Source organism: Sciurus vulgaris (assembly GCF_902686455.1).
Source record: "Sciurus vulgaris genome assembly, chromosome: 18".
NCBI classification, from domain to species: domain Eukaryota; kingdom Metazoa; phylum Chordata; class Mammalia; order Rodentia; family Sciuridae; genus Sciurus; species Sciurus vulgaris.
Genome location: NC_136479.1, coordinates 36328311 through 36353668, shown reverse-complemented (window position 1 = coordinate 36353668; position 25358 = coordinate 36328311).

Below are 25358 nucleotides of genomic sequence, written 5' to 3'. Positions count from 1 at the left end.
GAGGGAGGGCTGGTCCTGCCCAGCTGGCCGCCTCCAGCCAGCTCCGGGGCGCGGGGCTCAGGACTCGGGATGCCCTCCGTTCTCCTCTGTGGCTGGACTAGTGACCCCAGTGCGGCTGGCCATCCTGGGCCACCAGCTGCTGCCCAGGGACCCCGCTCGCAGTGTGATGGGGGAGGGGAAGCAGGAAGAGGAGGGGGCTTGGAGAACCCCCGGAGCCCGAAGTGACCCCTCTGCAGGTGACCTCACCTGGGCCCAGTTGCTCCGGGCTTCACAGCGGAGGACGGCAGGTGTGAAGGGGACGCACCATGGCTGCCCTCTGGGACCGGCCACCTTGGGCCTGAGGCCGCACATGCAGGAAGAGAGCAGGGGCCCCGAAGCCTGGGAGGGCCTCCCGTTCATGTTGCACGGTTTCCCTGTGTTTCCAGAGTCCCCGCCTTGGATTTAACTGCTACTTGACGGTAGGAACACGGGGGTCTTTAGAGGTGATCAGGTCGTGGGCGTCAACCTCTGGAAGGATGAAGCCTCTCCTAAAGGGAGGGTGGGTTCCTGAGGAGGGAGTTCAACCCACGAGGGAATGTTGGGACGCGTTCTGGCACTCCCGGCTCCTGATAGCTCACTCTCAGCCTCTCACTTTTTGCCACGTGACCGCAGAGCACGAGGCCTCACCAGACTCCACACCAAGCCCCAGAACATTCCAGCCTCCAGAAGTGTGAGCTAGATGAACCTTTTTTCTTTATAAATTTCCCAGCATCGGGTATTCGGTTACAACAACAGAAAACAGACTAAGAACGGACTAAGACATGGGAACTTGTTGCATTCACCTCCAAATTCATCTGTTGAAGTCCTAACTCCCAGGACCACAACTATGAGGGCAATTAGAGATAAGGTCTTTAAACAGCCAGTTAAATTAAAACGAAGTCATTAAAGGGGAGCCTAATCCAGGCTGGCTGGTGTCACTAAAAAAGAGGGAATTGGGACACCCAAAGAGACAGCAGATGTGCCCACAGGGGAAGGACCACATGAGGACAAGGCCCCCTGTGAGCCAGGAAGAGGCCTCGGGAGAAACCGCACCTGCATTCACCTTGATCTGGAAACCACCCTCGAGAACCCTGAGGAAGTGCATTCGTCCTGTCCACACCCTTGATCTGTGGTGCCTGTGACCTCAGGCCTAGCAACTAAGACACTCGGGATCAGGAACGGCTTCCCCTTGCTGGGATTTTGTATTTCAGCCCCCCCAAACCAGCCCCCAGGGACGCTGGACCCACAGGGCGTCAAGGGGGCTGTGAGGAAGGCACGGTCTGCTCCAGGAGGGACTCAAGCAGACACAGGAACAGCGGCCTGTGCCCCATCCTGAGTGGCGCGGGGGTCCTGGCTGGCACAGACCCCAGCCTGTGCCTCAGAGAAGCTTCCCCTCTGTGTGACACATGACCGGCCTTGGGAAAAGACCCACTCTTCATATTCCTGAGCACAGATCAAAAGATGTCCCCAACCACAAACCCCTGGAGCAGTTCCACACCCTCAGGAATCCTGCACTCTGACCGCAGGGAACCGCCGTCCCTTCCCTTCCGTCACCCACAGACGGTGCTCACCAAATTACAGGGACAAAGATCAATACGCTTCCTTTATTCTGACAGTATCCTTCTATGGTAGCGTCACGAACCGCAAAACACTTACGAATGTATTTATGAAGAAAGGCACAGATGTAGATAAGGAGAGCTATAAATGTTTATTAAAATACATAAAACAAATTCCCAGCAAATACAAGAATACGGTATGCTCCATGTTCCCAAAATATACCACATAATCTTATTGCCATTCAGCATAGAATCCTGACAAGGTCTTGGCGAGTCTGTTTGTTTGGGTCACATGCAGGTTTTAAAAGACGGTCACTCAGTGCAGTTTGGGTCAAGGAATAGATAAATCAGTGAAATACAGAACGGAACTCAGAATTGGGTGCCTCCGTAGATGAGAAATTAATTTTTGACGCAGTGGCAGTTTAATTCAAAGACAAACAAGTGCATTATTTCTAAAATATGCAGAAAAATTCATTATCAACCTGAAATGCACTGTTGAAACAGAAACGCCATTACCTCTTCAACAAAACAGCCACAGCCACAGCCTCCCAGGTGTGTTAAAAACGTAAATAGAAAGAGTAAAATCAGTGCTCGCTTCCGCAGCACATATACTCAAATTGGAACGATACAGACAAGATGAGCGTGGCCCTGCGCAAGGATGACACGCAAATTCATGAAGCGTTCCATATTTTCTGCAGCCAATTAATAAACATATGCAAAAGTGCTCATCATCCCTGGTAATTAGAGAAATGCAAATTAAAACCACCCTAAGATTTCATCTCACTTCAATTAGAATGGCTACTATCAAGAACACAAGCAATAATAAGTGTTGGTGTGGATGTGGGGGAAAAGGCACACTGGTACATCGATGGTGGAGTTGCAAATTGGTGCAGCCACTCTGGAAAGCAGCATGAAGATTCCTCAGAAAACCTGGAATGGAACCACCATTTGACCCAGCTATTCCACTTCTCTGTTTATACCTAAAGGACTTAAAATCAGCATACTACAGTGATGCAGCCACATCAATGTTCATAGCAGCTCAATTCACAGTAGCTAGAAGGTGGAATCAACCTAGATGCCCTTCAACTGATGAATGGATAAAGAAACTGTGGTATACATACACAATGAAATATTACTCAGCCATAAAGAAGAATAAAATTAAGGCATTTGCAAATAAATGGGTGGAATTGGAGAATATCATGCTAAGTGAAATAAGCCAATCCCAAAAAACCAAAGGCTGAATGCTTTCCCTGATAAGTGGATGGTGATATATAATGGGGGTGGGGGATGGAAAGTGAGAGAAGAATGGGGGAACTTAGATTATGTAGAAGGAAATGAGAGGGAGGAGGGGTATGAGAAATCGTGGAATGAGACAGACATCCTTACCCTACGTACAGGTATGATTACACGAGTGGTGTGAATCTACATTGTGCACAACCATAGAAATGAAATGATGTACCCCATCTGTGTACAATGAATCAAAATGCAGTCTGTAAAAAATAAATAATTAATTAATTTTTTAAAAAGAGTAAAATCAAAAGTCGGGCAAGAAAATCTGGGCAAGTTCATGAACAATCTGGGAGTTAAAGCAAACCTCCTAACCAAAAGCAGCAGCCCCACTCTAACCTGAAGATGCACACGGTTAACCAGGTGAAAGGTCGATCTTCGTTGCGCACAAAGGGACAAGTGGCCAATCTGGAAAAGTAGTCGCAGTCCAGATGCCAGGTAAAGGGTGAATCCCAGAGTCCACAAGAGCTCCCGGGAACTTACAAGGAGAGGTGAACACCACACTAGAAAACCGCAGCGTCCATGTGAATGTAGGCAGGGAGCCATGGACCAGAAGGTGACCAGAGTGCCTGCTGGTCAGAGGAAGGCAGGTGGAGGTGACAATGAGACATCGCCGCCACCAGCCAGGGCTGGGACCCCCACCGAGAGGGAAGGAGTGGTCTCCAGCGGGAGGGGTTCCTGCCTTTGGGAAGGCAAGCTGGAGCACTCGTTGCAAAATTCAACTCAGAGCCACCCTGTGACCAAGACTTCCACTCTGAGAAGCCATGCTTGGAAATGAAAGCACAGGTCTGCTAACAGCAGTCTTCTCCCTGCAGCAAAAACCTAGACCAGAAGGAAGAGGGGAACCAGTGAGTGGCTGTGTGAAGGCGATAACCCACACCAAGGAATAGTTCACAGCCCTGAAAAGGGCATCAGAGCCTTTCGGCTGGTTGAGGGCAATGCTTCTTATGTTTTTTGTCATGATCGCCCCCTCCGGGAAATTTTAATACCTCGGCACATCTGTTTATTTATCAAACAGAATGGACCTTTGGAGGGCCACGGGCCATGCCAATGCATTTCATCTCCCAAGCACCAGTGCTGTCCCATTAAGGATGTGTGGTTTGGAAGGGTTTCTACGAGACCCCGTGGAAGGATGCAGAAAATCATTCGTGCAAAGACACGATCGTTTGTCGAGTAAGCGGCGGCCTGGGAAAGCCTGCGCTGCGCGTGTGTGGGAACGAGGGGCAGAACTGGATGAACACTAACACACGGGAGAGCAGACGTGGGCCAGCGACCCAGGTGTGGGGTGGAGCAGGCACAGAGGCCAGCAGGGCCAGAACCCATGGGACCAGAGGGGAAGAATGCGCCTGCAGATCCTGTGCCCGCGTGGATGTGCAGAGGCCACCTGAGCAGGAAGGCTCAGCTCTAACACAGGCGGGCTCCTGGACGGCCTGAGCACTCCCTTAGAGAAACCTGAACGGAACTGACCGAAGGCCAGGGACACCACTCTCCATCTCCCAACAGGCTGACCCTTCACAACTCCCTCCCTGCGCGTCCCCCGCTGTGGATGATGTCAGCAGTTGAAGACTCTGTCCCAAGAACCCCAGTTGTCGCCCTGTCCTCCTGCACCTCAGACCAACTGAATTTGGAAATAAGCTCTTTACAGAGGCCATCAGGATAGAGCCAGGTCACTAGGACCCAAATCTAATGTGACCACTGTCCACAGGAAAGGAGGACATGGCACCGGAACAGGGGCAAACAGGGAAAGAGGTGAGAGGATTTGTGGAGAAACTTTCGGGATGTGAAGCGTGACGTTCTCCTATCACGAGCCCAGGCACCTCCGAGAGGGGAGACGGGCAGGCAGGACCCGCTGCTTTGCCAGCAGCTTCCGAGGGCAGGGCTGGGCCAACCAGCTCCATCCCACACTCTCAGCCCCCAGAACCTTGAGACCAAAAAACTCCCTGTCGTCGGAACTGTTTGGTTTGTGGTTCTTTGTCAACAGCAGTCCGAGCAAGCAGCTGGTCCGTGACTTAAAACTTCTCAACCTCGCCTTGTCGCTCCGCAACACCGGATTCAAGCAGAGGATATCTGTTTCTCAGTGAGGCAGTTTTTGCTGCTTATCAATCCCCTGCTCTTTACCCCATTTGTCTGCTGTGATCACCTGCAATCTGCCAGCATATCGACGCCTTTTTTGAGAGCAGATTGCTCACTGTCAGGCGTCTATCATCCGCCATTTGCCTGCCTCTCGCCTGTCCATCACCTGCCTTACCCCTATCCATCACCCAACGCTCGAGGTTCACCTCCCGATCGTCCGACAGCTGCCAGCAGATTGACCGCAGACCGCCAGTGGAGCACCAGCTGCCTGCTGCTGCCTGGAAGTTCACTGTCACAGTACCTGCAGGTTTGATTACACGTGGCTGCCGCCACTTTGAGACAACAGCCAGGCCCTGTAGGACCCTTGGCCGGACTGACTGAGCCCCGTCTCCAGGATCCCTCAGCCCGACCGATCACCCGCTGCCTCTGGGGCCCTCACATCGACTGACTGCTCCCTGCCGCCAGGACTCCCAGACCAACTGACTGTGCCCTATCACCGGGAACCCAGACCTACTGATTGCACCCGGCCTCCAGGATCCCACAACCACACCAAACACACCCGACCTCCAGGACCCCTGCCGGACCAACTGCATCCTGTCTCCAGGACCTCCAGCTGACCACGTCCACCCCTGAGCTGCAGCTCCCCATTTGCCAACACATTTGGAAGCTAGAACAGCCATCTTGGATAATCCTGGAAGCCGTAGCTCCGATTGTCGGGTGGGGCAAATCCCATCCTGAGACGCCTGCTGGAGGTTTGAAGCCCATTGTCAGGTACTTCTCATACATCAGGCTACTGAACACTGGGAGGTTTCATTAGTATATGACTATTATACAGTAGATTTTCTTTTTTCTCCTTTTTTAAAAAAAATATTTAAGTTTTTATTTCTTTATGTTTCTTGCTTTCTTTTCCTTCTGTTTACCCGTTCCCTCAGAGTCGCTTTCTCCCTTATTTACATGATGTTATTGTCCCCATAGGAGCTATTTGGTCTAGGATTGCATAGTGTCTGATTTGGGTACTGCTAATATTGATCTCCCCTTAAAGAAAGGGTTTTGGAAACCTATAGGGCCACTATAAGCCTATAGGGGGAAATCTGCAATACCCCAGATCTGCAGCGCTAGAGGGGAAGATACCTGAACAACATGAAAAAACAAGGGAAGAAAATGATCCAAACAAATCTAGATTCTATAGTAATAGAATCCAGTGACAGTGTGTTAGAAGAAATGTCAGAAAAGGACTTCAGATTATACATGATTAAGATGATTCGCGAAGCAAAGGATGAGGTAAGAGAGCAAATGCAGGCAATGAATGATAATACCAATAAGCTGAAAGAGCACCTGCAGGAAGCAAATGATCATTTCAACAAAGAGATAGAGATTCTCAAAAAAAACCAAACGGAAATCCTTGAAATGAAGGAGACAATTAAACCAAATAAAAAACTCAATGGAAAGCATTACCAACAGACTAGACCACTTGGAGGATAGAACCTCAGACAATGAAGACAAAATATTTAATCTTGAAAATAAAGTCGCCCAGAGAAGATGGTAAGAAATCATGAACAGAATCTCCAAGAACTATGGGACATCATGAAAAGACCAAATTTAAGAATTATTGGGAATGAGGAAGGCACAGAGATACAAACCAAAGGAATGTACAACCTATTCAATGAAATAATATTAGAAAAATTCCCAAACCTGAAGAATGAAATGGAAAATCAAATACAAAAGGCTTACAGAACACCCAATGCACAGAATCACAACAGATCCACACCAAGGCACATTATAATGAAAATGCCTAACATTCAAAATAAAGATAGGATTTTGAAGGCCGCAAGAGAAAAGCATCAGATTACATATAGGGGGAGACCAATACGGATAGCAGCCGACTTCTCAACCCAGACTCTAAAAGCTAGAAGGGCCTGGAACAACATATTTCAAGCTCTGAAAGAACATGTTTGCCAACCAAGAATCCTATACCCAGCAAAACTAACCCTCAGATTTGAAGATGAAATAAAATCCTTCCATGATAAACAAAAGTTAAAAGAATTCACAAATAGAAAGCCTGTGCTACAGAATGTTCTCAACAAAATATTCCATGAGGAGGAAATGAAAAACCACAATGTAGGTCAGCAAAGGGAGGAAGTGCCTTAGAGAAAAACCACTCAAAGGAGAAACAAAGCCAAGTTAAAAACCAAAAATAAGCCAAATGACTGGGAATATAAATCATTTCTCAATAATAACCCTGAACGTTAATGGCCTAAACTCATCAATCAAAAGACACAGACTGGCAGAATGGATTAAAAGGAAAGACCCAACAATATGCTGCCTGCAAGAAACTCATCTCATAGAAAAAGACATCCACAGACTAAAGGTGAAAGGATGGGAAAAAACCTACCACGCACATGGACTCAGTAAAAAAGTGGGGGTTTCCACCCTTATATCAGATAAAGTGGAACTCAAGCCAAAGTTAGTCAGAAGGCATAAAGAAGGACATTTCATACTGCTTAAGGGAACCATAAATCAGGAAGACATAACGATAGTAAATATTTATGCCCCAAACAATGGTGCATCCCTGTACATCAAACAAATCCTTCTCAATTTCAAGAATCACATAGACCACAACACAATAATTCTGGGCGACTTTAACACACCACTGTCACCACTAGATAGATCTTCCAAACAAAATCTAACCAAAGAAACCATAGAACTCAATAACACAATCAATAACTTAGACTTAATAGACATATATAGAATATTCCATCCATCAACAAGTGGATTCACTTTCTTCTCAGCAGCACATGGAACCTTCTCAAAAATAGACCATATGTTGTGCCACAAAGCAGCCCTTAGGAAATGCAAAAAAATAGAGATACTGCCTTGTGTTCTATCAGATCATAATGAACTGAGAGTAGAAATCAATGACAAAGTAAAAAAAGTAAATTACTCCAACACTTGGAGACTAAATAATATGCTATTGAATGAAACATGGATAACAAAAAACATCAGGAAGGAGATTAAAAAATTCTTAGAAGTCAATGAGAACATATCAAAATCTCTGGGACACTATGAAAGTGGTGCTAAGAGGAAAATTCATTGCATGGAGCGCATTCCAGAAAAGAATGAAAAGTCAACAATTAAATGACCTAACATTACAGCTCAAAGCCCTAGAAAAAGAAGAACAGAATAACAGCAAAAGTAGTAGAAGACAGGAAATAATTAAAATCAGAGCTGAAATCAATGAAACTGAAACAAAAGAAACAATTCAAAAAATTGACATAACAAAAAGTTGGTTCCTTGAGAAAGTAAACAAAATAGATAAACCCTTAGCCACACTAACAAAGAGAAGGAGAGAGAAGACTCAAATTACTAAAATACATGATGCAAAAGGAAATATCACGACAGACACCATTGAGATACACAACATAATGAGAAGCTACTTTGAAAATCTGTATTCCAACAAAATAGAAACTAACAAAGACACTGACAAATTTCTAGAGACATATGCTCCTCCCAAACTGAACCAGGAGGACATACACGATTTAAACAGATCAATATCAAGCAATGAAATAGAAGAAGCCATTAAAAATCTACCATCCAAGAAAAGCCCAGGACCAGACGGATTCTCAGCCGAGTTCTACAAGACCTTCAAAGAAGAACTCATTCCAATACTTCTCAAAGTATTCCAGAAAATAGAAAAGGAGGGTACCCTACCAAACTCATTCTATGAAGCTAATATCACCCTCATACCCAAACCAGGAAAAGACACATCAAGGAAAGAAAATTTTAGACCAATATCCTTGATGAATATAGATGCTAAGATCCTTAACAAAATATTGGCAAACCGTATCCAAAAACATATTAAGAAAATTGTGCACCACGATCAAGTGGGGTGCATTCCTGGAATGCAAGGATGGTTCAACATTCATAAATCAATAAATGTAATCCATCATGTCAATAGACTTAAGGATAAGAATCATATGGTTATTTCAATTGACGCAGAAAAAGCATTCGACAAAATACAACACCCCTTCATGCTCAAAACACTAGAAAAAATAGGGATAGTAGGAACATACCTGAACATTGTAAAGGCTATTTATGCTAAGCCCATGGCCAACATCATTCTTAATGGAGAAAAACTGAAACCATTCCCTTTAAAAACGGGAACAAGACAGGGATGTCCTCTTTCACCACTTCTATTCAACATCGTCCTCGAAACTTTAGCCAGAGCAATTAGACAGACTAAAGAAATTAAAGGGATACGAATAGGAAAAGAGGAACTTAAGCTGTCACTATTTGCGGATGACATGATTCTGTATTTCGAGGATCCAAAAACCTCCTCCAGAAAACTTCTAGACCTCATCAATGAATTCAGCAAAATAGCAGGCTATAAAATCAATGCACATAAATCTAAAGCATTTTTATACGCAAGCAATGAAACAGCTGAAAGGGAAATGAGGAAAACAACTCCATTTGCAATAGCCTCAAAAAAAATAAAATACTTGGGTATCAATCTAACAAAAGAGGTAAAAGATCTCTACAATGAAAACTACAAAACACTGAAGAAAGAAATTAAGGAAGACCTTAGAAGATGGAAAGATCTCCCATGTTCTTGGATAGGCAGAATTAATATTGTCAAAATGGCCATACTACCAAAAGTGCTATACAGATTCAATGCAATTCCAATTAAAATCCCAATGATGGACCTCACAGAAATAGAGCAAGCAATCATGAAATTCATCTGGAAGAATAAGAAACCCAGAATAGCGAAAGCAATCCTTAGCAGGAAGAATGAAACAGGGGGTATCGAAATACCAGAACTTCAACTATACTACAAAGCAATAGTAACAAAAACAGCATGGTATTGGCACCAAAATAGACAGGTAGATCAATGGTACAGAATAGAGGACATGGACACTAACCCAAATAAATACAATTTTCTCATACTAGACAAAGGGGCCAAAAATATGCAATGGAGAAAAGATAGCCTCTTCAACAAATGGTGCTGGGAAAACTGGAAATCCATATGCAACAGAATGAAACTAAACCCCTATCTCTCACCCTGCACAAAACTCAACTCACAATGGATCAAGGACCTTGAAATCAGACCAGAGACCCTGCATCTTATAGAAGAAAAAGCAGGTCCAAATCTTCATCTTGTTGGCTTAGGATCAGGCTTCCTTAACAAGACTCCCATAGCACAAGAAATAAAAGCAAGAATCAATAACTGGGATAGATTCAAACTAAATAGCTTTCTCTCAGCAAAGGAAACTATCAGCAATGCGAAGAGAGAGCCTACAGAGTGGGAGAATATCTTTGCCACCTGTACTTCAGATAGAGCACTAATTTCCAGAATATATAAAGAACTCAAAAAACTCTACACCAAGAATACAAATAACCCAATCAACAAATGGGCTAAGGAAATGAACAGGCACTTCACGAAGAAGATGTACAAGCAATCAACATATTTATGAAAAAATGTTCAACATCTTTAGTAATAAGAGAAATGCAAATCAAAACTACACTAAGATTCCATCTCACCCCAATTAGAATGGCGATTATCAAGAATACGAGCAACAACAGGTGTTGGCGAGGATGTGGGGAAAAAGGTACACTCATACATTGCTGGTGGGACTGCAAACTAGTGCAGTCACTCTGGAAAGCAGTGTGGAGATTCCTTAGAAAACTTGGAATGGACCTACCATTTGACCCAGCTATCCCACTCCTCGGCCTATACCCAAAGGACTTAAAATCAGCGTACTACAGAGATACAGCCACATCAATGTTCATAGTGGCTCAATTCACAATAGCCAGACTATGGAACCAACCTAGGTGCCCTACAATTGATGAATGGATAAAGAAACTGCGGTATATATATACAATGGAATATTACTCAGCTATAAAGAATAATAAAATTATGGCATTTGCAGGCAAATGGATGAAATTGGAGAATATCATGTTAAGTGAGATAAGCCAATCTCAAAAATCCAAAAGAAGAATGATTTCACTGATAAGCAGATGATGACACTTAATGGGGGGTGGGAGGGGGACAAGAATGGAGGAAGGAGGGACTGTATAGAGGGAAAAGAGAGGTGGGAGGGGTGGGGGGGGAGGAAAAAAATAATGGAATGAATCAAACATCATTACTCTATGTAAATGTACGAATATGCAAATGGTATGCTGTTACTCCATGTACAAACAGAAACAACATGTATCCCATTTGTTTACAATAAAAAATTTTTTTTTTTTTTTAAAAACTTCTCAACCTCACTATATTGCAAAAGTGGGGGGCATGGGGTGGAAACTGGACTTTGAATCCTGAGCCTGGACCTCCTCCCAGGCTGGCAGGTGGGGAGCTGTGGCCCACAGGCGGACACGCCCGTCAGGGGGAACCAACCTCTCCCACACCCTGCCTCGCTCAGCTGCCATGGCAAGTGGATTGGGGTCCTCGATGCATCCTCCATCCGCAGTGCATCCGTCAGGACGTGACCCACCTCTCGCACCCTCCTCAGTGGCTGGCGAACTCCTACACATCCCACAAAGCCACCTTCAACCTGCGACGATCGGCAATGGCTTCCCCGCCAATCACCTCTCCTCCTCTGCTCCAGCAACATGCAGAAGGACAGGTGTCAGTAGAAACGACAGTTTCTGCAGCCTGGCCTATAGCGCTCATGGATTTAAACTTACTACTTTTCTACGCATTCCTGACCTCCTTACGACAGGGATTGTGTCCAATGTATCCCTGCATCCTCTCTGGCCTGGGCCAGCACTCCAGGGAGGGAACAGGAGCAAGACTCCAAAACAAAGCTTCCAACTCTCCTCTGAGGGCAGGAAGCATGGAGAGGGGCAGCGAGAGGGTCCTGGGGCCATGAGTCTTCCGTCTTGGCAAAGCTCTTTGATCCCAGCAAAGTGATTTAGTAAAGAGAACGTCTTCAATGGGGGCAATACAGCAAAAAGTAATCAACTCCCTAATTGGAATCTAGAACTTTAAAAGTAATTAAGCGGAAGGCCAAATTGTCCTCCACAGCCAGAGTGCGGGAAGGCCGGAGGAGGCTGTCCTCGGAGGCCGAGAGCAGCGCTCCCAGCTGCGTGATGAGTGTTCCCCGTAATCAAGGAGGAGACGCCATCAGCCAGGGCTGGCAGGGGACACTTGGCAGCCTGAGAAGGAATGCTTCTCTTTGTTTAACGAGCAGACGCCTCACCCTCTTTCTGAGTCAGTGAGCAAGACGCAGGTAGCCAGCTACTCAAGAATTGCAGACTCGGACATCTGGGCCTGCTTCCTGGAGGTCCTGGAGGCCGAGACCCGGCTGGAGGGCCGTCTCTGGCTTCTCGCTGGCCACCCAGGTGCGGAGGGCGTGCCTCCGGGCCCTGCGCCTCCCCTCTGTGCCTGCGGAGAATGATTGTTAAGCGTGTGATCAGTGATAACATATTGCCTGGCAGCAGATGGCGTCTATATTTAGAGGCCCTTCAGAGGAAGAACTAATGCCATTGAGAAACCGTCACAAGCCAAGAAAGCCCGAGTCAAGGTTCCATGTGGCTCCCGGGGAAAAAATGAACCAACTGCCCCCTCACTTGGGCTGAGTGTGTCTCCCCAGAGCTCCTCCGACGACTCCTGACCCTGGGACCTCAGCAGGGGAGCGAAGCTGCAGAGGCCTGTAAACAGGTCACTCAGGAAATGTGACAGGAGACCAGTGGGCCCTCGTCCCAAGGGACTGGTGTCCTCACCACCAGAGAGAAGTGGACAGACACACAGGAGAACAGACCAGGAGGAGACAGGGAGAGCGGCGGCTCCAGGGCCAGAGAGAGGAACCAGTCCTGCCACCAACCTTGACCTTGGACTTCCAGCTTCAGAACTGTGGGGAAAATCCACCCTGCAGTGCTTTGTGGGCCAAGCCCAGCAGAAGGTGTCGCCTTGCTGCTAGGATGAGCGCCGTCTCCCTGGCTGGCCCTCACTGCCCTCGCTGCCCTCTGCCTCTGGCCACTGGCCCTCCCAGGTGCCCCTCAGGCACGCTTCTCTCTGGCTCTCACCCCAGACACCCCCAGACCGTCCATCCTCTGCACATGACCTTCTCCCTGTGGGGATGGCTCTCTGGCGCCGCCCTTCCGTGCACCATCCCCAGACTCAGTCTGTGCCTCCTCCTCAGAGCCATCTCCCCAGGCCTCGCTCCTGCGCAGTGGAGGTCACTGAGTCCTGTTCTGTGTCCCTCTCACGCCTTCTCTGTGCCCCTAGTCCAGTCCTGGCTCTCCGGAGGTCCAGATTGCATCTCTTTGAGCCCCACACGTCCCGGTGGCTCAGGCAGGGTCTGCAGAGCGAGGGCCCTCGGGCGGATGTGTCCCAGAAGCCCCTGTGTCAGAGGCCTAACCCCCCAACTCGCATGTGGCTGGCTTTGGAGGCAGAGCCTTCGGAAGGTCACTGGATCCGATGAGATCATGCGGGTGGGGCTCCTGTGTCAGCTGGTGGCTTCATAAGGAAAGGAAAAGAGGCCAGCTGACTGACACCCCGGCCATCCTACTGGGCGTCAAGAAGACCCTCACAGGGACGGAGAGAGGCCCAGGCTTCCCAACCGCCAGAACCGGGAAGCGACTTGATTTTCTTTAGTAATGGTCTCAGATATCGCATTATAACAACAAAATGGTGAGGACAGGGAATTCATGAGCTGGCCTCTCGTCTTCTGAAGGCGTGGAGAAGTGAGGAGGAGGAAGGGGTGCTGCAGCGGCCATCCAGCTCCGACTGCCCTGCCGTCCAATGGAGAGAGACCACTGACCCAGGAGCCCAGCGCAAGCTTTGGGCTCAGAATCAGGAACCCTGTGTTCTGGTCTTGCTTTGGCCCTGACTTTCAGGGTGACACTGAGTAGGTCACCTACCCTCCCTCCCAGTCTGAAGGTGGATCACTTCATCTCTATTCTGAGAAGAAAAGAACCCTTGTCACAGCCTTGGCGAAGTAAAATAAAAAGATCTTCTGCCCTCCCGCCCGTGCACCTATTCATGCGCTAATTTACTGCACATTTATTGAGCAACTAGCACCTGCCAGAAGAGTTGGAGGCTTCCCGAGAAGCCACCATGGAGCAGGCTCTTGCCGGAGCTTAGCGAGGAGCAAGCGGCATCTCCATAGAAATCGAATTTCCCAGCTTGAGAGAATCCTTCCACCTCCTCCACAGGCTGCGCCGGGCCTTTCCAGAACAGAGAAGCGCTTCTTTTCAGCCCAAGTAGGAGGGTGGGAGGAGGAAATAAGGCCATTCTGGGAGCCAGACCTCCATGGACAAGTTCAAGGTCAAGGGCACCTTGGGGGCCGAGAGAAGCCATATCAGGGAGTGGGAAGGGGACCCCCTTCCGTGAGGACGCATGTGGGAGGGGCTTACCCTTGACCCGAGGGGTCTCCCCGCGGGTTTCTGAGCAGGGAAATGTGTACACTGGGAAAAAGTCTGTTGGCAGATAGAAGCTTATTCATTGGGGTCTGAGGGCAATGCTGGAGGCCAGAACCAGTTAGAACCGGTTAGAAAGCAGCAGGTCTTGAGGCTGGAGCAGGGCGGGTCGGGAGAGCGCAGCGAGGGCCACCCAGGCGGCTCCCTCCAGGCCCGGCTGCACTCGCCTCTGTTTAGATCTGCAATCGCGGCCTGCCGAGCCCAGCGGACCTGCTGATGATTTGTTCAGATCCCAAATCCCCAGCAGAAATGAAAGAGCTTCAAATTCAATCATCAGTCGGGATGCGTCCCTTCTCCTCGGCCGGATGGTCCACCGCAGCTCGGAGGCGCGGCGCACGCACGTGCAGGCGCACACGGGCATGGCCTTTGTCTGCTCGCTGGAGAGCCGGGTAGCCCGTTATTCAGTTCGGAGGAGAGCCATGTGGTTTAAATTGGAGGCTTTGGACAAATTGCATTTGAAATGGGAAAGGGGGAGGCAGCCAGCTGCACTGTCGTTTGGGGAGATAACTCGTGTATTCGAGGGCCGCCCAGGCCTGTTACTTAAAATAAAAGACCACAAGCTGGGCAGCTCTAAATTTCTCCATTTGAGCCTTTGACAGGAAACTGAAGGATTCGTCTGTAGAATTCTTTATTTTTCATTAAGACCCAGGCCTTTTCTCTCCTGATGAATGAAGACCCTGTGTCTGCGCGGCGGGCAAAGCTCATTCTCTTCCTACCCACTCACCAGAGTCCATTTGGAAACATGAGGGAAGTAAAGGGCTGGGCTTCCTGACGACAGTGGGCAAGGAGGAGTTCTAGGGGAGGCTTTGCAAGGAAAAAAAGAGGAGTCCGGGGTCTGAGCAGAACCACAGACGCGGGGCTCCTGGAGCAAGACCAGCTTCCCACATCCTTCCCAGCTGTGAAGAGCGCCCTCTAGGGGAGAAGCTGTGCCACAGTCCCTGCCATCCTTAGGGGTATTTTTTCAAAAACTCCCTCAGAAGGTTGGGGTCCAATTTCATCCAGAAGCGGTAGGGGTGGGGGGGGACACAAGAAAAAAAGGTATTTTCCTCTCAGAAATGTCACCACGTAAACACCTGCTTCTGCACGACTCGTTTTGGACGTTCCGATGCGTCCGACGTCAGCCTGAGCCGTGGACCCAGACACCACAGAGCCCTAACGCGGGCGGGAGCACGTGGGCTCTGGGCGACCTTGGCCAAGGGCAGCTGGCCTTTCTGGCTCGGGATCCTCCTCTGCACGCTTGGAATAACGGTGGCACCAGCACCGGCTCGCGGTGGCGATTAAGTGAGATGAGGCATGTAAGATGCGGAGCAGAGCCCCCGCATCCCGACGCCCCACCAGCCATCACTCTCCCCGTCTGAACGGTCTCTCTTTATTAAATTTGGGAAAAGACATCCTGGAATCTCACTCTCATCTCTATAGGGGAAAAAAAAAACTGGAGGTTTTTGGTTCTAAGTGTTTAAAAATATTTCGGATGAAAGGCAGGGTGCGGGGGAGGGAAGGCTGCGGTGTCTGGGAAGGGAACTCGTCACAGATGGGCCATCAGGAGCCTCACAGAGTGTCGCATCCAGAGGTACCTGCCAGCTCAGCCAGGGAGGCTTCTTCTACGAGGACCAGATGCTACTAATTGGCGAGGAATCCTGTGGCTGCCACCCAGGGAACAGAACAAACGCCCTGTCGCCACATGGCTGCCTTTCCCTTCCAAGTGCAGCGCGTTAGCGCTTCCCGGCAGGAGTACCAGACCCAGCCTCCCAAAGCCCGCGTCCAAGGAGGAGACTCTCAAGGAAGACCCGGGCCAGGGGCGCGGGGTATTTGTTTCACGGACTCCAAGTCTTTGCTCCGTAAGCAACCCTCAGTCTTACCTGATCTTCGTGACTCTCGACCAGGAGGGCCTTTAGGGACACTCTGGGGATGGGACGTCGACGTGGTGTCCCAGCGTGGGACTTTGTTAGTCATCCCTGTGACAAAACGCCTGAGGCAGTCCCTTTAGGAAGAGGGAAGGGCGTTTGGGACTCACCGTTTGGAAGCTTTCCACTGCAGTTCCTCACCCCAGGGCTCTTGGCCTGTGGCGAGGCAGCCCGTGGAGGTGGGGACTCTGGCAGAGGAGGCGGGGCAGGCCCCGTGCGGCTGGAAGACATCCAACAAGGTCCCAGCTCTTAAAACTGCCTCATCTCCCACAGCACCAAGCTGGGACCAAGTCTTATCACATGGTCCCCATTTGGGAACATTCTAGATTCAAACTATAGCAAGGACTCAAGCTCGCCGCCTCCACTCTCTGCCCACCCTTCCCCTTACATCGTCTCTTTCCAGGTGTCCATCTGTCTGCTGTCTCTCTCTTCTCTCTTCCGAACTATCACCTCTTTCAAAGACAAGGACTGGTCTCCCTGCCCCACCCCCATGGGATGCTTCTAGAGCCCAGCGAAGGGCCTGCGCGTGGTGGAAATATGTGGCCCAGGCACTTCCTGTGCCCTCAATCCCTGCTTCAGTCAGTTTCACGTCCCTGTGACCAAAAGACCCAACAAGAATACTTAGAGGAAGAAGAGTTTATTGGGGGCTCACGGTTTCAGAGGTTCAGTTCGTAGACAGCAGGCTCCTTTGCTGTGGGCCTGGGGTGAGCCAGACCTCATGGCAGGGGGCTTGGGGAGGAAGGCAGCTCAGGACATGGCAGCCTGGACGCAGACGGACAGCTCCGCTCACTGGGGGCGAAAAATAAACTCCAAAGGCACACCTGTCTCCCAGCTGCTCCCTACCTGCCTGCAGTCACCTCCCAGTCAATTCATACGAGTGGATCAATCCACTGACCAGGTCACACCTCATGATCCAATCCCTTCGCCTCTGAAAGTTTTTGCCACGTCTCACAAGCTTGTGGGGATACCTCATATCTAAACCGTGACAGTTCCCACACCTCAAAGGAGCGCCACCTGCTCCCACCTCCTTACTTCTCCTCTATTGAAGTCATCGTGAATCCTCCATGCCCCTGTCCTCCGACATACCTTCTTTGTGCAATCTAGAGTCCTCTCCGGGAATGCACCAGATTCCATAAAAGGAGAAATGGCAGAGCAGAAGCCATCCACACCGCAGCCTGGGACCACAGTCCCCGCCTGCTTTCGTAAATAATGTCTTACTGGAAGACGTCCGTGCACGTTTGTGGATGCGCTGTCTGTGGCCGTTCCCTTGGGCCGCGGCAGGCTGGGTGGTGATTCGGGCTCCTGTGGCCTGCCAGACCCTAAGGACTCACCTCTGGCTCTTTGCAGGAGCAAAGTCCCTGACCCGCATTTCAGAGGCAAAAGCACAGACTGCAGCTCAAAGCAGGCTCAGCTCCTGGCTCTGCGGAGAGCAGTAAGTAGCTGGGGACAGTGCCTTCGCCCCTCTGAATCGTGGCTTTTTGCCTTCAAAAAGGAGATACTAAAACCTATTTAGCAAGGTGCTGAGAGAGGCTGAATCAGGGTCCGGAGTGGTGGTCTGCAAGATGCCACGCTTAGCATTTCCCCTCTCGCCTTTCCTGGCCCGGGCCCGTGGCCCTCCACCTCCTCTGAGCCCCCTGGGAAGCCCCTGCACGTGGCGGCTGCCTTGGCTCCAGCCCCTCCTCCTCTGCGCCGCGTTCCTCGCCATGTGGCCTGCACGCTTCCCTCACGCCAATGGCGGGAACCTTTCCCGTTTTGACTTTAGTTGTGACAGCTTGACTTGCTCTGGTCAAAAGAATGAAGTAGGAGGGGTCACGTCCAGCTCCAGGCTGAGGACTGAGAACACCTGGTGAATCTCCACTTGTCCTCCTGGGTCTCTGTTGTCACTATAAAAAGAAGGTCTCAGTCCACCCACTGGTCCCAGAAAAGCAGAGTCTGAGCGCAGCCTCCATGGCCCAGCGCCCAACCCGCCCTGGGACGCATCAGGAGCCCAGCCAGGCTCAGCCTGTGTCAGCCAGCCCAGGCTGACCCCTGGGTCTGTGAGACTGAATACTTGCCTTGACTAGAGACTTCCGTGGCCTGAGACATGGCAATGTCAAGATACACCACCACTTCAAGGTGCAGTTCAAATCCCACCTCACTGGGTTCAGATCTTACCTTCCTCGTCGTCTGGCTATGCATTTTGGGCACAAGTGGCTTGGTTTCTGTGTCCCTCCTTCTCTCTAGAATGAAGATGATAACACCATTTCTCTTACCGGGAGACAGAGGTGTGCTCCCTTAGGTGAGATGATACACGTAGACGCTCAACCCTTGTTTTCTTCCCCTGCCCTCCAACCCTTTCCAGAAATGCTGGGCCAAGCAGGCACTTCTTCCCACAGTACGCTGCTCACCTCCCTCTCTGTACAACGCCTAGTGCCAGTTCAGCTCCTGTCACTGGACTAGGCAGGGGATCCCAAACATGGATGACCTGAGAATCAGCTGGGGACAATTTTAAACATACCCATGAGGTCTCTTGGCTCCAGTCCTGCTAAATTTTGATGTTTGAAAATATCTTAGTATGTTTCCTGCTGCCATAACAAAATACCTGAGACTGAGTAAGTTATAAACACTAAAGGTTTATTTGGCTCATGGTTTTGAGGTTGGGAAGTCCAAGAACACGGTACTGGCATTGGTCAAGAGTGACAGGCTGTCAACATGGCGGAAGGGCTAGTGAGAACGTGAGACAGGCAAGAATGAACAGGAAGTGCTGAAGGGAGCCAGAGCTGCCCTTTCCTCAGGAGCCTACTCCCAAGACAACTGACCACTCCCCCGACATCGGCCCGAATGCATTCATGTGGAGAGCACATCGTGACCTCGTCACCTCTTAAGGTCCCGCCTCTTATTATTTTTGCAATGGCAAAAATTCCAACATGAAATACATAAACGATTATGTGCTAATCCAAAATCTTTTTAAAATCCATTTCCAAAAAAGTAAAATTCAATATGAGTTTTGGAAAGCAAATTTGATCCATAGCATGAATATATATAAATTCCCAAAATTCCCAGACCTGATGAGCAGGTAGGCAGATACAGCAGGGAGGCCATGACCTGGTCTCAACCGGAAACCCTTCCTCCAGTTTCACAGGCTCCTTCCTACCGGGAGGGACTTGAGGGAAGTCAGCAGGCCCCTGTTCCCACCGCCGCTTCCCCTGCCCACCTGGAGGGCCGCACTAGAAGGGCAGTCCACAGGAATGCCGGCCACACGCCTGATCCAGGAAGAGCAGGCCATCTGCAGTCTCACCAAGGACTACGAAGGTCCCCACCAGGCTGGAGGACAAAGGGTGAGGTGGGCCCTCTGTGTGAGAAGCTGGCTGTTTCTAACTGCGGACCTTCAGGGTGATTCGAATTAGAACTTCCCATCCTTGATTAGAACCCACGGGTTCACAGGTCAGAGGAGGGTCTAGAGGTGAAGCTCCAATTTGCCTTCCTGTCCTCAGGCCCTACTGGTAACCTCCACAGGCAAGCAATCTCTTTCATCAAAATCAAAAATAATGCATACAAGTAAATAATTCTTAATTATAAATTTAATTTAATAGCTTCTGGGGGAAGTGAATGTGGAGTCTCTTTTCTGCTTTGGCCAGACTCATTGCTCACCAGATGGACATTGCCCAGCCCCAGGACAGAGCCATGCAGTCATGAAACTGAATCACACCAAGGGAACATCAAAAGCGAGGTGACTCTATTACTTCGTTTTTCGTTACTGTAATGAAATACCGGAAGCACACTACTAAAAAGGATGTCTATTTTGCTTCCTAATCTGGAGGTACAAAGCCCAGGGACCTCAAATGGAGATGGTTTTCTTGCTGGAAAGTCCGTCGGCAGCCAGAGGCCACATGGCAAGACAGAGCACGCGTGTTTGCCTGGTCTCCCCCTCCTCCTATGAAGCCACCAGGATTGGATCATGGTGACTCCACCCCGATCACCTCATCTAACCCTAATCATGTCCCGAAGGCCCCACCTCTAAATATCAAGGTCAGATTAACTCCCCCTGCTCTTAGTACCTCAAAGGGAGGATTAAACTTCAACCCGTGAAGTCTGGGGGGCGCTTAAACTATGTCCAAGCCATCGATGAAAGTCAAGTCCAGTCTGAGAACTTGAGGAAACCTTTGCAGTGCAGGCTCCACCTGCCACTGTGGCCACGGAGACTGGCCATGGAGAAGGTGAAGCGCATGGATCCTGCTGGAACAGCGAGCGCCCTGGAGACCTGAGACCCTGTCAGGCCGACTCAAGAGCAGAGGTCAGCACTGGTTCTGTGGAGCTGCTGAGATCGCCAGGGCCATTTGTTTTTGCAGCAAAGCATAGCCTCTCTTGTGTAAGTTTCTCCCAGTGGCAGCAAAGTGAGACCCGTAAGTCCAGCTAAGTTCCAGTTCAGCTCGAATTCTGGGAACCCCATTCCCTGAACATTGGTGTTGGCCTGGTGCTGACAGGGACGTGGTTCACACAAACGTTATGATCCAGCCCGAGGGAAAAGATAAGCAAATGTCTGTAATAGGCACAAAAAAGGAATAACCGTCATAGGGGAGATGCCACAGTGCTACCAGCAGCCCCGACAGTGGTACGGATTAGACCAACTGTAAGGAGTGACATTAAACACGTGACATTCTGTGTGCTGTGTAACTTACAAAAAACAACTGGAGTGCTCTGTGCTGTAATGAGATAATGATGTGGTGTTGCCCCAAGATAAGACTGACGTTGCCCCCAAGTTGGAGACACGTGCACCTGACCCTGAGTAAGATAACTAACTTCCCTCGGACCAAGACGGGCTGGCAGGGTCTGATAAAAAGGGTTTAAAAGGACTCATGAGGAGCCTAGCTCCGGTCCCCATTTTACACCAATGACACCAGTGCTGCACCAAGCCTGAAGGGGACTCACTGACTTGCTCGTTGCTTGATGGACCATCCATCATCCTGGATGTGGAACGTTCCTGTGGAAGTGACCACGGAGCTGCCCGTGTGCATCCTGCCTGAGACGTCTCCACCCGGCCTGCCTGCCCTGACCTTGCCACCCTCCTTCGCCTCCCAACGTCCTCGCTGATCAGGACTCTGGCCGGAGGGAGTTCCCCAGCGAGACCTCCTGAGCTGTCTTCCTGACTGACCTCTGGGAGTCTCTGCCCTTCGACTCAAGACGCGTCACACAGGAGTGGACCTTAGGAACAGGTCTCGGTAAGGAGTGAGTCTTGTTTATTCGGGGCTTATAATAATTTAGTGATTAAGTAATGTGTGATATTGGTGTGACTAAAGGTTAGATTAACTATAAATAATTATGTGATCAGCATCAAATAAAAGCCAATTGATTTTGGACCAAATTTATTCTCATTGACTCCTCCTTGCCTTGCCAAGTGCAGACTCCAACCACTGCAGGCGACTTCAAAATGCTGAATACAGAGAAGAAGAAAAGGAGGAAGGGCTGGGGAGGGATATTGGCCGGACTGTATGGTCACACTGTGTGCATGTAGGGGCGCGTCATGACAAATCCCATCCTGACACACAAATACAATGCAGCAATAAAAAAAAAGGTGGCAAGAGGGAAAAATGAAAAGTCTTCTAAGTGCGCAGTCTGGTAGCAGACAGTCAACGTGTTTCCATTTAACTGAAAGTAAATGAAAGTCCTTGAAACCAGATGGAAGTGGCTCGATGCTGATTTGGGGGCTCCCTGGGGATCCTACCCTTCCACTCCCAAAACCGCTCAGGGAAAAGAAGACAAGCCCCGATCACACAGAGTGGGGAACAAGTCAAGCTTCCAACGGCCAGCTCCAGGGTCTCCACCTGCAGAAATGCAAGAACCGGGAGAGAAGTCCCCTTTGCAAGGGGTGATGAAGAGGTGACAGGCTGTCCAAGCCTTCCTTGGAAGGATGGAGGCCGAGGTGGGATCGTTTCCTAACCGCTCCTGGGAATCCCTGGCCACGAGCATGCACCCACGGGAACTGAATGGACACTGTGAGAGTGGCTTTAAAAGAGTAGCCCAATTTCAGAATTCAACTCCAAGTGGTCCTGAGCTGGTAGTGCCTCCAAGGAACTGAAAAATGACCCCACACCGAAGCAAATACACATTTTCTGACCATGCATGCAAAGAACTATATTCACCCCAATAATATGAATCTACAACTGAAAACATAAAACTCATAGAGAAAATCATGAGGCAAACCAACAAAAAAGAAGAAAATCAGAGCCACCAATATTTCAGCTATTTGAAATGTTTAAATGCAAAACACAAAATAAGTATGCCATCAAATGCATATACGTATGTACACATATGTCTTCATATAAACTTGTGTGTACACATGTTAGTATGTACTAAGATATTGACAGACATTTGATAGTAAAGAAACAGAAATCAAAACTAGCAGGGAAGATACAAAAGGAAGTTAAAAGAATTTGTAGAAGATGCATGGGTGGCTGACTAGAAACAGCTAAAGAAGTAATTAGCAAATTGGAAGATAAATTTGAATGAATTACTAGAGAAGAGAAGAAAAGAGACCAAGGAGAAAAAAGGAAAAAGCAATTTGAAAAGTTCTCTGTATTTGGAGGAAAGCTGTAGTTGCCCTAGACACCTTCCACATCCTGTGTCTCCTTCCCTCTGCCACCTGCCATTGGTCAGAAGCACCCCATAGGTCCTGCCTGTGCTTGGGCAGAAGGGGATACCACATGCATAGACATGTCCAGGCAATCTGTGACATGCATCTTTCACCCATGCAAGGAGCCAAAGGTGACCTCTGCAAGGGACTGAATGCTGCCAATCACCCGCTCAGCATGGAAGAGCTCCTTCCCGGGTCAAGCCTCAGCTGATGTCACAGCACCTCCACCCTTCACAGCAGGATTGCAGGAGGGACCGGCAAACCCACACCCAGACTCTCACCCTCAGAGACTGCAAGCGATAAGCACCTATCATTTTAGCCACTGCCTTTGTGGTAACAGTGTTAAGTGGAGCTTCAGAAGGAAATAACAGAGCACACTGGAAAGAGACATTATTTTAAATAGATAGATAGATAGATAGATAGATAGATAGATAGATAGATAGATAGATAGAGAAAATTGTAGAAAGGTTGAAAGACACCAATTTTCAGATCCAGGACTCAAAATCCTGAATAGGATGTAGGAGAAACCCACAGCTAGACAAATTGTAATAAAGCTGCAAAGCCCCAAGAGACACAATGTATCACAATTCTAAAATGTGACCAGAGACATGACAGTGTATCTAAAAAGAAACAACTTCTCAATGTCCATCATGGAAGAGGGTGAATTAGAATCTTCACAATGCTTACAGAAATTAATGATGAGACCAAATTGTACAGGCAGCAAAACTGTCTTCCAAGAAAAAAAGCAAAATAAAAAGAGTTTTCTGCCAGGCACACACCTGTAATCCCAGCAGCTCACGAGGCAGAGGCAGGAGGATCACAAGTTCAAAGTCAGCCTCAGCAAAAGTGAGGCCCTAAGCAACTGAGACCCTGTCTCTAAATATAATACAAAACAGGGCTGGGGATGTGGCTCAGTGGTTGAGTGCCCCTGAGTTCAATCCCCGGTACCCTCCCCCAAAAAAAGAGTTTTCCATCAACAGTCTCAGGAAAGAAAATCCTAAAGGATGTACTTTATTAAAAAAAAAAAAAAAAAAAAAAAAAAAAAAAAAAAAAGTCAGGAATGCAAGAAGCAACTTCAGCCATGAAAATGGCAAACATATAGGTAAATTTAAACCTTACAAACTTATGATCATAACAACAACAATCACTTCAGTTTTAGAGAAAAAAATCATGAAAAATACCTTGTAATCCGGGAGGAGAGGCAGAGAACTAGAGTGTCCATAAAGTCCTCGGGTTGCTCACAGAGAGTTTTAACTCAATTTCATTAAATGGACACTTGCAAAGTTAATTTTTCAAGATCACTTCAAAGAAAATCATCAAAAGAATAGAAAGCACCTGGCCAGTCCTGAGAGTTGATGGGTCCAGAACAGGTGACCCGGGTGGTGTCTTTTAAGTCCCTTGTCAATTCCAAAATGACCCCAAAAAAGAATATTTGAAAATAAATATAGAAAACCTGGACGAACAGAAACACAAAATAAGACGGTAGAAACCAACGTGAGCGTTGGTATTCACACTCAAGGAAAAGAGAGTCGACTTCTGATTAAAATGCCAAGATTAACAGATGGGTTATTCTTAACCCTGGCGTACGCTGCGGACAAAAGACCCAATTAAACCCACAGAGGAAGGCCAAAGTGGAGGAGAGGGAAGTGTGTATGGCGGAGAATGAAGCAGAAGCACTTCACTCTGCTATCATTTGAATGAGGGACCCCTGAAATTCCACGTGTTAAAGGCTTCATCCCCAGGGGGCGCCATTGTGGGGGATCTGTGGACTTCTTAGAGGTGGGAGTCCTTGGAGGCATGGCCTCCCAGGGGAATGTGGGACCCTTCTCTCATCCTCTCTTTCTTTCTGCTTCTTGACTCGAGATATGACAGCCCCCTCTGATAGGCTTCCACCAGAGGTCCAAACAATGGGGCTGCTGGATCTTGGACATGACCCTCTAGAACTGTAAGCCAGAATAAACCTTTTCTCTTAACAAAGTCAATTGCCTCAGGTACTTTGTTGTAGTTAATGCAAACTATAATAATATCCAAACATAGAATCCTTAAAGAACATTATCAGAGTACTGTGGCAATTCTAATCTTGGATGTACCAAATAAAAAAAGGTTCGATGTATATAAAAGAAAATGTTAATAGAACTACAAGTTGAAACTAAGAAATGCATCACCGTTTGGGAAAACCCTAACCCTTTCAGTAATTGGTAAACAATACACATACATGTCAGACTTGAGCAATGCAAATAGCAAACATGATCAAATACACATATACAGAACATCACACTGGAGAGAACACACAGAACATTTACGAAAATCAGCCACAGGTTAGGCCATAAGGCAAGCAGCCCCGACACAATCTAACGTTGCCAAATTAATAATGAAGAGATGACTGCAAAATATGTAGATGTGTTTGGGAATCCGAAGCATTCAGCAGAGAGAGAGGCAACTTTCAATACAAGAGATGGAGAAAGGATTCGTGAAGGTGTTTGATCTGACGTG